At 40.0% G+C, this 14,464-nt stretch overlaps 1 protein-coding gene across 6 annotated transcripts in view; it reads left to right on the top strand.

Moving 5' to 3' along the window:
- Gria4 (glutamate ionotropic receptor AMPA type subunit 4) overlaps positions 1-14,464 on the top strand; it is a 454,905-nt gene that overhangs the window by 343,431 nt on the left and 97,010 nt on the right.

Below are 14,464 nucleotides of genomic sequence, written 5' to 3'. Positions count from 1 at the left end.
ATATCCTTGCCAGCATTTGCTGTCACCTGAGTTTTTGATCTTAGCTATTCTCATTGGTGTGAGGTGAAATCTCGGGGTTGTTTTGATTTGCATTTCCCTTATGACTAAAGATGTTGAATATTTCTTAAGGTGTTTCTCAGCCATTCAGTATTCCTCAGATGTGAATTCTTTATTTAGCTCTGAACCCCATTTTTAATAGGGTTATTTGTCTCCCTGTGGTCTACCTTCTTGAGGTCTTTGTATATTTTGGATATAAGCCCTCTATCTGTTATAGGATTGGTAAAGATCTTTTCCCAATCTGTTGGTTGCCGTTTTGTCCTAACCACGGTGTCCTTTGCCTTACAGAAGCTTTGCAGTTTTCTGAGATCCCATTTGTCGATTCTATTTTTTTTTTTTTTTTGGTTCTTTTTTTCGGAGCTGGGGACCCATTTGTCGATTCTTGATCTTAGAACATAAGCCATTGGTGTTTTGTTCAGGAAAGTTTCTCCAGTGCCCAGGTGGTCGAGATGCTTCCCCACTTTTTCTTCTATTAGTTTGAGTGTACCTGGTTCTATGTGGAGGTCCTTGATCCACTTGGAATTAAGCTTTGAACAGGGTGATAAGCATGGATTGATCTGCATTCTTCTACATGTTGACCTTCAGTTGAACCAGCACCATTTGCTGGAAAGGCTATCTTTTTTTCATTGGATGGTTTTGGCTCCTTTGTCAAAAATCAAGTGACCATAGGTGTTTGGGTTCATGTCTGCGTCTTCAATTCTTTTCCATTGGTCTATCTGTCTGTCTCTGTACCAATACCATACAGTATATATCACTATTGCTCTGTAATACTGCTTGAGTTCAGTGACAGTGATTCCCACTGAAGTCCTTTTATTGTTGAGGATAGTTTTAGTTATCCTGGGTTTTTTGTTATTCCAGATGAATTTGCAAATTGTTCTGTCTAACTCTTGAAGAATAGGATTGGTATTTTGATGGGGATTGCATTGAATCTGTAGATTGCTTTTGGTAAAATGGCCATTTTTACTATATTAATCCTGCCAATCCATGAGCATGGGAGATCTTTCCATCTTCTGAGGTCTTCTTCAATTTCTTTCTGCAGAGGCTTGAAATTCTTATCATACAGTTATTTCACTTGCTTGGTTAAAGTCACACCAAGGTTTTATATTATTTGTGAATATTATGAAGGGTGTCATTTCCCTAATTTCTTTCTCGGCTTGTTTCTCTTTTGTGTAGAGGAAGGCTACTGATTTATTTGAGTTAAGTTCATACCCAGCCACTTTGCTGAAGTTGTTTATCAGGTTTAGTAGTTCTCTGGTGGAACTTTTGGGATCACTTAAATATACTATCATATCATCCGCAAATAGTAATATTTTGACTTCTACCTTTCCAATCTGTATTCCTTTGATCTCCTTTTGTTGTCTGATTGCTCTGGCTAGTACTTGGAGAACTATATTGAGTAAGTAGGGAGAGAGTGGGCAGCCTTGTCTAGTCCCTGACTTTAGTGGGATTGCTTCAAGTTTCTCTCCGTTTAGTTTAATGTTAGGGACTGGTTTGCTCTATATGGCTTTACTATGTTTAGGTATGGGCCTTGAATTCCTATTCTTTCCAGGACTTTTATCATGAAGGGGTGTTGAAGTTTGTCAGATGCTTTCTCAGAATCTAATGAAATGATCATGTGGTTTTGTTTTTTCAGTTTGTTTATATAATGGATCACATTGATGGTTTTCCGTACATGAAATCATCCCTGCATGCCTGGGATGAAGCCTACTTGATCATGGTGGATGATTGTTTGGATGTGCTCTTGGATTTGGTTTGCCAGAATTTTATTGAGTATTTTTGCTTCGATATTCATAAGGGAAATCGGTCTGAGGTTCTCTTTTTTTGTTGGGTCTTTGTGTGGTTTAGGTATAAGAGTAATTGAGGCTTCATAGAAGGAATTTGGTAGTGCTCCATCTCTTTTAATTTTGTGGAATAGTTTGGATAGTATTGGTCTGAGGTGTTCTATGAAGGTCTGATAGAATTCTACACTAAACCTGTCTGAATCTCTGCTCTGTTTGGTTGGGAGACCTTTAATGACTGCTTCTATTTTGTTAGCAGTTATGGGGTTGTTTCAATGGTTTATCTGTTCCTGATTTAACTTCGGTACCTGGTATCTGTCTAGGAAATTGTCCATTTCCTCCAGATTTTCAAGTTTTTGTTGAATATAGGCTTTTGTAGTAGGATCTGATGATTTTTTGAATTTCCTCTGATTCTGTAGTTATGTCTCCCTTTTCATTTCTGATTTTGTTAATTTGGACACACTCTCTGTGTCCTCTCATTAGTCTGGCTAAGGGTTTATCTATCTTGTTGATTTTCTCAATGAACCAACTTTTGGTTCTGTTGATTCTTTCTATGGTCCTTTTCGTTTCTACTTGGTTGATTTCAGCTCTGAGTTTGATTATTTCCTGACTTCGACTCCTCCTGGGTGTATTTGCTTCTTTTTGTTCTAGAGCATTTAGGTGTGCTGTCAAGGTGGTAACATATGGTCTCTCCAGTTTCTTTCTGCAGGTACTCAAAACTATGAGTTTTCCTCTTAGCACAGCTTCCATTGTGTCCTGTAAGTTTGTGTATGTTGTACCTTCATTTTCATTAAATTCTAAGAAGTCTTTAATTTCTTTCTTTATTTCTTCCTTGACCAGGTTATAGTTGAGTCGAGCATTGTTCAACTTCCATGTATATGTGGGCATTCTTCCCTTATTTTTATTGAAGACCAGCTTTAGCCCATGGTGGTCTGATAGGAAGCATGGGATTATTTGTATCTTTCTGTATCTGTTTAGACCTGTTTTGGACCAATAATATGGTTATTTTTGGAAAAAGTACCATGAGGTGCTGAGAAGAATGTATATCCTTTTGCTTTAGGATAGAATGTTCTATAAATATCTGTTAAATCCATTTGGTTCATGACTTCTCTTAGTCTGCGTACATCTCTGTTTCATTTCTGTTTCCATGACCTGTCCATTGATGAGAGTGGGGTGTTGAAATCTCCTACTATTATTGTGTGAGGTGTAATGTGTTTTTTGAGCTTTAGTAAGGTTTCTTTTACGTATGTAGGTGCCCTTGTATTTGCAGCATAGATATTTAGGATTGAGAGTTCATCTTAGTGGATTTTACCTTTGATGAATGTGAAGTGTCCTTTCTTATCTTTTTTGATGACTTTTAGTTGTAAATTGATTTTATTCGATATTAGGATGGCTACTCCAGCTTGCTTCTTCAGAGAATTTGCTTGGAAATTTGTTTTCAAGCCTTTCACTCTGAGGTAGTGTCTGTCTTTGTCTCTGAGGTGTGTTTCATGTAAACAGCAGATTTCAGGATCCTCATTGCGTATCCAGTTTCTTTCTATGTCTTTTTATTGGGGAGTTGAGGCCATTGATGTTGAGAGATATAAGAAATAGTGATTATTGCTTCCTGTTTTATTCATATTTGCATGTGAGGTTATGTTTGTGTGCTTTTCTTCTCTTTGTTTTGTTGCCAAGACAATTAGTGTCTTGCTTTTTCTAAAGTGTAGCTTGCCTCCTTATGATGGGCTTTACCATTTATTATCCTTTGTAGCACTGGATTTGCAGAAAGATATTGGGTAAGTTTGGTTTTGTCATGGAATATCTTGGTTTCTCCATCTATGTTAATTGAGAGTTTTGCAGGATAAAGTAACCTGGGCTGGTATTTGTTTTCTCTTAGAGTCTGTATGATATCTGTCCAGGATATTCTGGCTTTCATAGTCTCTGGCGAGAAGTCTGGTGTGATTCTGCTAGGTCTGCTTTTATATATTACTTGACCTTTTTCCCTTACTGCTTTTAATATTCTTTATTTTGTTCATTTGGTGTTTTGACTATTCTGTGACGGGAGGAGTTTCTTTTCTGGACCAATGTATTTGGAGTTCTGTAGGATTCTTGTATGCTTATGGGCATCTCTTTCTTTAGGTTTGGGATGTTTTCTTCTATCATTTTGTTGAAGATATTTACTGGTCCTTTGAGCTGGGAGTCTTCACTCTCTTCTATACCTATTATCCTTAGGTTTGATCTTCTCATTGAGTCCTGGATTTCCTGTATGTTTTGGACTAGTAACTTTTTCTGCTTTACCTTCTTTTTGACAGTTGTGTCCATGATTTCTATGGAATCTACTTCTACTGAGATTCTCTCTTCTATCTCTTGTATTCTGTTGGTGGTGCTTGTATCTATGGCTCCTTGTCTCTTCCTTTGGTTTTCTATATCCAGGGTTGTCTCCCTGTGTTCTTCCTTGATTGCTTCTATTTCCATTTTAAATTCCTTCAACTGTTTGATTGTGTTTTCCTGGAATTCTTTCAGGGATTTTTGTGATTCCTCTCTATAGGCTTCTACTTGTTTATTTATGGTTTCCTGCATTTCTCTAAGGGAATTCTTCATGTCTTTCTTGAAGTCCTCCAGCATCATGATCAAATATGATTTTAAATCTAGATCTTGCTTTTCTGGTTTGTTTATATATTCAGTGTTTGCTTTGGTGGGAGAATTGGGCTTTGATGATGCCATGTAGTCTTGGTTTCTGTTGCTTGGGTTCTTGTGCTTGCCTCTTGCCATCAGATTATCTCTGGGATTACTTTTTTCTGCTATTTCTGACAGTTGCTAGACTGTCCTACAGGCCTGTGTGTCAGGAGTGCTGTAGACTTGTTTTCCTGTTTTCTTTCAGCCAGTTATGGGAACAAAGTGTTCTGCTTTCGCGAGTGTAGATTTTCTTGTCTATAGGTCTTCAGCTGTTCCTGTGGGCCTGTGTCTGAGTTCACCAGGCAGGTCACTTGGAGCAGAAAATTTGGACTTACCTGTGGTCCCGAGGCTCGAGTTTGCTCATGTGGTGTTGCTTATGAGCTCTCCACGAGGGCAGCAACCAGGAGGTCCTGAGCCGCCCTTTCTGGGAGCCCTCGTGCACCAGGGTCGCAGATGGCATTTGGTGTTTTCCTCTGGAGTCAGAAATGTGGGCAGAGTGTAGTCTCTTCTGGCTTCCCAGGCATTTCTGCCTCTCTAAAGGTTTAGCTCTCCCTCCCACCAGATTTGGGTGTACAGAACTGTTGATCCGGTCCCTCCTGGTTCCGGTGGTGTCTCGGGAGCAGGGTATCTGCAGCTCCAGTGCCCCTATCTACCGTATCCCAGAGGCCATATACACTTTCCTTTTGGGCCAGGGATATGGGTATTGGTGGGCAGTATTGGTGGTCTCTTCTGCTCTGCAGTCTCAGGAGTGCCCACCTGTCTGGGCAGTGAGTTCTCTCTCTCACGGGGTTGGGAGCAGTGAGCTGCGGGCAGGGATCAGTGAGGTTGGGAATCCAGCTAAAAACTGAAAGTGTCCGGTCCTAGAGGAATTTTGCCTCTGTCTGTCCTGAGACCACCAGTCCGGTCGCTTGGAGCAGAAAGGTTAGTCTTACCTGTGGTCCTGAGGCTCAAGTTTGCTCATGGGTTGTTGCTTATGAGCTCTCTTCGAGGGCGGTGTCCAGGACGACCTGCGCCACCCTTTCTGGGGCTCCATGCACCAGGGTCCCAGATGGCGTTTGGTGTTTTCCTCTAGAGTCAGATATGTGGGCAGAGTGTAGTCTCTTCTGGCTTCCCAGGCATGTCTCTCATTCCTTTAAAAGGGGAAGATGAATACACTTGGGGCCGGATAGGAAGGCAAAGTTTAGAACAGAGGCAGGAGGAACACCCATTCAGAGCCTGCCCCACATGTGGCCCATACATATACAGTCACCAAACTAGATAAGATGGATGAAGCAAGGAAGTGTAGGGACCGGATGTAGATCTCTCCTGAGACACACGGCCAGAATAAGGCAAATAAATAGGCAAATGCCCGCAGCAAACCCCTTAACTGAGAACGGACCCCTGTTGGAGGAATCAGAGAAAGGACTGAAAGAGCTTGAAGTTGGCTTGAGACCCCATATGAACAACAATGCCAACCAACCAGGGCTTCCAGGGACTAAGCCACTACCCAAAGACTATACATGGACTGACCCTGTGCTCCAACTGCATAGGTAGCAATGAATAGCCTAGTAAGGGTTAGTAAGCCTAGTACGTGGAAGGGGAAGCCCTTTGTCGTGCCAAGACTGAACCCCCAGTGAATGGGATTGTTGGGTGGAGGGTGGTAATGGGGGAAGGATTGGGAGGGGAACACCCATCTAGAAGGGGAGTGGGAGGGGTTAGTAGGATGGTGGCCTGGAAACCGGGAAAGGGAATAACAATTGAAATGTAAATAGATATCCAATTTAATAAAGATGGAGAAAAAAAAACAAGATTTACTGAATCTAATAGAAGAGAAAGTGGGAAAGAGCCTACAACTCATTGGCACAGGATGAAATTTCACTGGGACTAAACAACCAACCAATGAATACACTTGAAGGGATCCATGACTCTTGCAATGTATGGACCAGAGGATAGCATTGTCTATCATCAATAGGACGAAGAGCCCTTGGCCCTGTAAAGTCTCATTTCTTCAATGTAGGGGAAGGCCAGGGCATTGAGGTAGGAATGGATGGGCGAGAGTGGTAACATCTGCATAGAAGCAGCGGAAAGGGGAAGGGCAACAACATTTGGAATGTAAATACATAAAAATATCCAAGAAGAATAAAATTTAAAGAAAGAAAAAAAGTTTACACAGACCTAAGTATGATTCTGGGCACTTAGATATTTAATATGCATATTACCATTTTTATTGCTTCTTTTATTTATTTACATTTCAAATGTTATCCCCTTTCCCAATTTCCTTTTCCAAACCCCTTCCCCATGCTTCTTCTAGGAGAACGCTCCCCAACCTACCCATGCAGTCCTGTCTAAGCACCCTAGCACCCACCTACATTGGGGCATTGACAGTTCACAGGACCAAGGGCCTCCCCTCTGATTGATGCCAGATGAAACCATCCCTTGTTACATTACAGCTGAAGACATGGCTCCCTTTATGTTAACTCTTTCGTTGGTGATTTAGTCCATGAGAACTCTGGGGGGGGGGGGGGCTTTGGTTGGATGATATTATTGCTCTTCGTATGGGATATCAAACTCCTTCAGCTCCTTCAGTCATTCTGCTAACTTCTCCATTGAGGTCCCTGTACTCAGTTCAATGGCTGGCTACGAGCATCCTCATCTGTATTGGTCAGGCTCTGGCAGAGCCTCTCAGGAGACAGCTATATCAGGCTCCTGTCAGCAAGCACTTCTTGGCATTAGCAATAATGTCCGGGTTTGGTGTCTGCATATGGGATGGATCAAAGGTGGGGCAATTTCTTGATGGCCTTTCCTTCAGTCTCTGCTCCACTCTTTACCCCAGTATTTCCTTTTGACAGGAGCAATCTGGGGTAAAATATTGGAGTTGGGTGTGTGGCCTCATCCCTCAACCAGCGGCTGTGTCCAACTTCTAAATAAACTCTACAAGTTCTATCTCCTCTGTGTTGGCTGTTTCAGCTAATGTCACCACTATTCGGTCCTGGGATCCTCTTGCTTTCCTGCCAATTGGTACTTTCTTTTGGCTACACCAGTTTTCCATCTTTCATTGTTATACATGTCTATTCAATTTCCTGACTCCCTGTACATCTCTTCCCATATCTGATTCTGCCCACTTTCTCCCTTTCTCCTCTTTTTCCTCCCAAGTACCTCCTACCCTCTACCTCCTGAGATTATTTTGTTTCTCCTTAGTTGGACTAAGGAATCCACACTTTTGGCCTTTCTTCTTGTTGGGCTTCAAATGATTTGTGAGTTGTATCATGGGTATTAAAAGCTTGTTGGCAATATCCACTTAACAGTGAGTGCATACCACGTGTGTTCTTGTGTGACTGGGTTACATCACTCAGGATGCTATTTTCTTTTTTTTGTTTTTTGTTGTTGTTGTATAAAGTTTTTTTTTCCATTTCTTTTTTTATTATTATTATTAACTTGAGTATTTCTTATATACATTTCGAGTGTTATACCCTTTCCCAGTTTCTGGGCAAACATCCCCCTCCCCCCTCCCCTTTCTTATCGGTGTTCCCCTCCCCACCCTCCCCCCATTGTCCCCCTCCCCCCAACAGTCTAGTTCACTGGGGGTTCAGTCTTAGCAGGACCCAGGGCTTCCCCTTCCACTGGTGCTCTTACTAGGATATTCATTGCTACCTATGAGGTCAGAGTCCAGGGTCAGTCCATGTATAGTCTTTAGGTAGTGGCTTAGTCCCTGGAAGCTCTGGTTGCTTAGCATTGTTGTACATATGGGGTCTCGAGCCCCTTCAAGATCTTCCAGTTCTTTCTCTGATTCCTTCAACGGGGGTCCTATTCTCAGTTCAGTGGTTTGCTGTTGGCATTCGCCTCTGTATTTGCTGTATTCTGACTGTGTCTCTCAGGAGCGATCTACATCCGGCTCCTGTCGGTCTGCACTTCTTTGCTTCATCCATCTTGTCTAATTGGATGGCTGTATATGCATGGGCCACATGTGGGGCAGACTCTGAATGGGTGTTCCTTCAGTCTCTGTTTTAATCTTTGCCTCTCTCTTCCCTGCCAAGGGTATTCTTGTTCCCCTTTTAAAGAAGGAGTGAACCATTCACATTTTGATCATCTGTCTTGAGTTTCATTTGTTCTAGGCATTTAGGAACACTCCTCCATTGTTGGTGGGATTGCAAACTGGTACAACCATTCTGGAAATCAGTCTGGAGGATCCTCAGAAAATTGGACATTGAACTGCCTGAGGATCCAGCTATACCTCTCTTGGGCATATACCCAAAAGATGCCCCAACATATAAAAAAGACACGTGCTCCACTATGTTCATTGCAGCCTTATTTATAATAGCCAGAAGCTGGAAAGAACCCAGATGCCCTTCAACAGAGGAATGGATACAGAAAATGTGGTACATCTACACAATGGAATATTACTCAGCTATCAAAAACGACTTTATGAAATTCGTAGGCAAATGCTGAAACTGGAAAATATCATCCTGAGTGAGCTAACCCAAACACAGAAAGACATACATGGTATGCACTCACTGATAAGTGGCTATTAGCCCAAATGCTTGAATTACCCTAAGGATGCTATTTTCTAGATCCATCCATTAGCTGAGTATTTTTGAAGTCATTGTTTTTAATAGCTGAGTGGTACTCCATAGTGGAAATACATCACATTTTCTGTATCCATTCCTCTGTTGAGGGACATCTAGGTTCTTTCCAGTTTCTGGCTATTAAATAAGGCTGCTATGAACATAGTGGAGCATGTTTCCTTGCTATAAGTTGGAGCATCTTTGGGTATATTCCCAGGGGAAGTATAGATGGTTTCTCAGGTAGTACTATGCCCAATTTTCTAAGGAAACCCCAAATTGATTTCCAGAGTAGTTGTACCAGCTTGCAATCCCACCAGCAATGGGATTTTTCCACAATTTCTTTTTCCACACCCTTGCCAGCATCTGATGTCACCTGGGTTTTTGGTCTTAGTTAACCATTCTGACTACTGTAAGGTGGAATCTCAGGGTTGTTTTGATTTGCATTTCCCTGGTGACTAAAGATGTTGAACATTTCTTTAGGTGCTGCTTAGCCATTGGATATTCCTCAGTTGAGAATTCTTTGCTTAGCTCTGTATTCAATTTTTAATAGGGTTATTTGATTCTCTGGAATCTAATTTGAGTTCTTTGTATATATTTGATATTAACCCTCTATGGAATGTAGGATTGTTAAGGATCCTTTCCCAATCTGTTGGTTGCTGTTTGGTCCTATTGACAGTGTCATTTGCCTTACAGAAGCTTTGCAATTTTACAAGGGCCCATTTGTCAATTTTTGATCTTAGAGCATAAGCCACTGGTGTTCTGTTCAGGAAATTTCCCCCTATGCTCAGGTGTTCAAGGCTCTTCTTCACTTTTTCTTTTATTAGATTCAGTGTATCCAGCTTTTAGAGTCTCTGTTGAGATGTCTGGTGTGATTCTGATAGACATGCCATTATATGTTACTTGACCTTTTTCCTTTACTACTTTAGTATTCTTTCCTTGTTTTGCGCATTTGGTGTTTTGATTATTATGTAATGGAAGGAATTTCTTTTCTGGTCTATTTTATTTGAAGTTCTGTAGGCTTCTTGTATATTTATGGGCATCTCTTTCTTTAGGTTAGGGAAGTTTTCTTCTATAATCATGTTGAAGATATTTACTGGCCCTTTAAATTGGGAAGCTTTGCTCTCGGTCATACCTATTATTCTTAGATTTAGTCTTCTCATTTTGTGTCCTGGATTTCCTGAATGTTTTTGATTAGGAACTTTTTTTGCATTTTGCATTTTTTTAAAAATTTTCTTTGTTGTGTCAATGTTTTCTATGGTATCTTCTCCACCTTAGATTATCTTTTCTCTCTCTTGTAGTCTGTTGGTGATGCTTGTATCTATGACTCCTGATCCCTTTCCTAGGTTATCTACCTCCAGGATTGTCTCTCTTTGTGATTTCTTTATTGTTTCTATTTCTATTTTTAGATCCTGGATTGTTTTGTTGAATTCCTTCACCTGTTTGGTTGTTTTTCCTGTAATTCTTTATGGAATTTTTATGTTTCTTCTTTATGGGCATCTATCTGTTTACTTGTTTTCTCCTGTATTTCTTTAATGGAGTTATTTTAAGTCCTTCTTATAGTCTTCTCTCATCATCATGAGATGTATCTGGTATGTTGGGGTATCCAGGACTTGCTGTGGTGGGAGAACTGGGTTCTGATGATGTCAAGTGGCCTTGGTTTTTGTTGCTTATATTCTGGTGCTTACCTCTCACCATCTTGTTATCTCTAGTGTTATCTGGTCTTTTTGTCTCTGACTGTAGCCTGTCCCTTTTGTGAGTCTGTAAGCCTGTGGCCTTAGGTGTGTTAGCACTCCTTGGAGACCAACTCTCTCCAATGGAATTGGGGTGCAGAGAGATATGGCTCAGGGTCACCTCCGGGGCACATATGGAAACCTGAAGGAACATGTCCCTGGCTGCTAGACATTTCCTATCACATCTTCCCATTTAATATACATTTTTACCCTCTGTGATTATATTCTGAAAACCTTACTCAAGAATAAGTGATACAGGGGTTGGGGATTTAGCTCAGTGGTAGAGCACTTGCCTAGCAAGTGCAAGGCCCTGGGTTCGGTCCCCAGCTCCGAAAAAAAAAAAAAGAATAAGTGATACAAATATTAAGTCATTGTTCTTAAAAAGGAATGTAAGATTGCTTTATGAAGACTTCTAGTTGCGATCTTCTGTCAATTAATTAACACATTGTTTTATTCATTTTAGTTATTTTTCTTCCTTAGCATTGACCTAAAGCCACTCCTCAAAGGAAATTTTATATATATATATATGTATATAAATATATATAAATTAATAAATATATATATATGTCAGAAGCACCAGTGCCTTCTCACATTATGCCCATTAGGCAGCAATCAATGCTATGTTTCAGATCATTTTAAGCTCTAAAATAACCTGTCAAAAGCACAAATTTGGGTAAAATTGCACCTCCTGAGCAACAAAAAACTGTACTTGTTTATATCATGAGAACAGAAACAAAAAATTGTAGTCTCTATTTATTTAACTAGAGAAGGAACTTTGCATATTGACTGAATTGAATGTTCCACTACTCTGTATATGCCTATAATTCCCCTCAAAAGTATCAGTTAAGTATTGATTTGGAGATTGTAAATAAATGTTAATAAGTAATGAACTTCAAAACAAGAGTTCATAAATGGTGAGATTTGTATATAATTAACTGAACTGTATTTCAGTTGGTTAATGTGTAACCCAAGAATTAACACATAACCTCTGATCTCATCATTTTCTTTTAGTAAAAGAAATAATAATTACTAATATTAATGAAATATGAAAACAAATGTTCTTTTGATTTCATGACTCTTGTTACTTTCCTGTTGCTCCAGCTAAATATAGCTGCGCTCTTTAGTCAATGTCACCAAGTATAGGTGTCAGTCACCAAGTGTAGCTGTTACCTCCACAGTCTTTCACCTTTATCTGAAATATCCATTTATTCCAACTTTATTCCAAAATTTATTTCAAGTTCCACCTTCTCCGTGATCTTCCTCTATCAACCAGGACTTACCATAATTAGTATTTGTCTCCTGGAAACTCCTGTAAGGACCACACAGGATCAATCTTCACATTCTCACATTTCTTAGCCAGTGGGTTCTGCAGTCAGCTTGTTGGGTAGTGATGAATAGCCAGTTTCACAACAACTACAGTAAACAATTAATTTTTATTTTTCTGCTTTGTGCTCTGTAACTTATATATTTTATATTCTATAAAATTAGGAATAGCATGACTTGAATTTATTTTAGTTCTTTCCTTTCGAAGTGCATTTTCCTCTACTGCACACGAATTCTGTCTGTTTACTCTTTTTTTTTTTTTTATTAACTTGAGTATTTCTTATATACATTTCAAGTGTTATTCCCTTTCCCGGTTTCCGGGCAAACATCCCCCTCCCCCCTCCCCTTCCTTATGGGTGTTCCCCTCCCAACCCTCCCCCCATTGCCGCCCTCCCCCCATAGACTAGTTCACTGGGGGTTCAGTCTTAGCAGGACCCAGGGCTTCCCCTTCCACTGGTGCTCTTACTAGGATATTCATTGCTACCTATGGGGTCAGAGTCCAGGGTCAGTCCATGTATAGTCTTTAGGTAGTGGCTTAGTCCCTGGAAGCTCTGGTTGCTTGGCATTGTTGTACTTTTGGGGTCTCGAGCCCCTTCAAGCTCTTCCAGTTCTTTCTCTGATTCCTTCAATAGGGGACCTATTCTCAGTTCAGTGGTTTGCTGCTGGCATTCGCCTCTGTATTTGCTGTATTCTGGCTGTGTCTCTCAGGAGCGATCTACATCCGGCTCCTGTCGGTCTGCACTTCTTTGCTTCATCCATCTTGTCTAATTGGGTGGCTGTATATGTATGGGCCACATGTGGGGCAGGCTCTAAATGGGTGTTCCTTAAGTCTCTGTTTTAATCTTTGCCTCTCCCTCTGTCTGTTTACTCTTATGCCTACAAATGTAGAGATGCAGAATGTGCCTCTTCATTCTGAATGATGGGTAGGACAGAAAATAACTCCTAGCTAAGTAGTTTTAAAGCTGCTTACCAATTAAATTTTTATATAATATTTGTTTTCTACATGTTATCTGAAATCTGGGTGTCTATATATATATGTTTTTCTATACTGTACTACAATAAAGCACATGAGAAAGAGTTGGAGCTTTTGACAAGGTAAAGCCAGTTTAAACTCCAAGCTTCTGTCAGCTCTTGGGCCCTATTAAACTTCTGACCTTTGCTTCTCCAGCTGGCTGTTTGCTTTGCACTGTACACCACTGTACAACACCCTTTCCTTTATCTTCAGGAAATTTGTCTTTTTTTTTTCATTTTCCCTCAGCTTCGTTCTCCCTGCTTGGGAAAAAAGATCAATACGTTTTTTTCTTTTTTTATGTCTTAATACTGGCGCACCAGCAGTACATTTTGTCATTTGTCCTTTGGTCTTTGGGAAAATGTCTTTATTTCTCTTTTCTATTTTCTTGCCTTGGAAGAAGATGACTTTAGAGGATTTTTCTACTTAGAGACATGTTGGCTCAAGGAAGACAGAAGGTACATTAATGATTAGTGTAGCACTTTGTTTCTTTTCCTTCAGCTACTCCATCCTAATTTAGGGGGCATGGGCCTTTGCTTACATCTGTTGTATTGTATGGTGGGTGCTCACTTAGCAACTCTCTTAGTTTACATGACCTTTATACATTCTTTTAATATAAGACTCATGTTCAGTTTCTCTACCACTTAACAGTGCTTTCTTGTAATTCATGTATTTTTAGGTGTTCTCTTCCTTGAAATGCTAGCTCTTCAATGCACAAATCATATTACCTCTGTTTAGTTTCTACATTCACAATTCCAAATGGATTTTCTTTATTTGCAGGCAAAACCAAAACAAAACAAAAAAATTAAAACAAAAACAAAACAAACAAACAAAAAAACCAAGAAGTTAATCCCCTGCTTCCATGCCACAAATCTGCTCTGATGCACATGTAGAAAGTGTTAATCATATGGAATTCCTCAAACAAATAATGCAGTTATTGTCATGACTAGTAGTTGATGAATACTATGTCCTATCACCCATGTGTTTGATAAGTTTCTAATCAAGCATCACCAAAATTTACCCCAAATCATATTTTCCTATTCATCTTCCCTCACTTCCTGCTTTATGTTAATAATCTTGCCCAGGGCCTCACTCTTTTCTTTAAGAGATAGATGGATGGTCATCAAAACACAGATGGTTTATACTTTGTATATCTACATTGATACTGGGATGGAAAGTTAGACCAATGGTTAGTCCATCAAATTGAGCACATTCAGTAGACGATAAATACAAAACCTGTTAGAGTTAAATAAAATAGTTGGTATCACTAGCATTACATTTCTCAATAACAAACATAATTCCTCTGGGAGGATTTTAGCCTCACATTGTGCACTGTCTATTGTGTGAAATAAAAAAACAAACAAAAAACAT

Source organism: Rattus norvegicus, chromosome 8 (genome assembly GCF_021556685.1).
Source record: "Rattus norvegicus strain SHRSP/BbbUtx chromosome 8, alternate assembly SHRSP_T2T, whole genome shotgun sequence".
NCBI classification, from domain to species: domain Eukaryota; kingdom Metazoa; phylum Chordata; class Mammalia; order Rodentia; family Muridae; genus Rattus; species Rattus norvegicus.
Note: the sequence above shows the minus strand (reverse complement) of the source record. Positions and strands in the feature narration are given on the sequence as shown.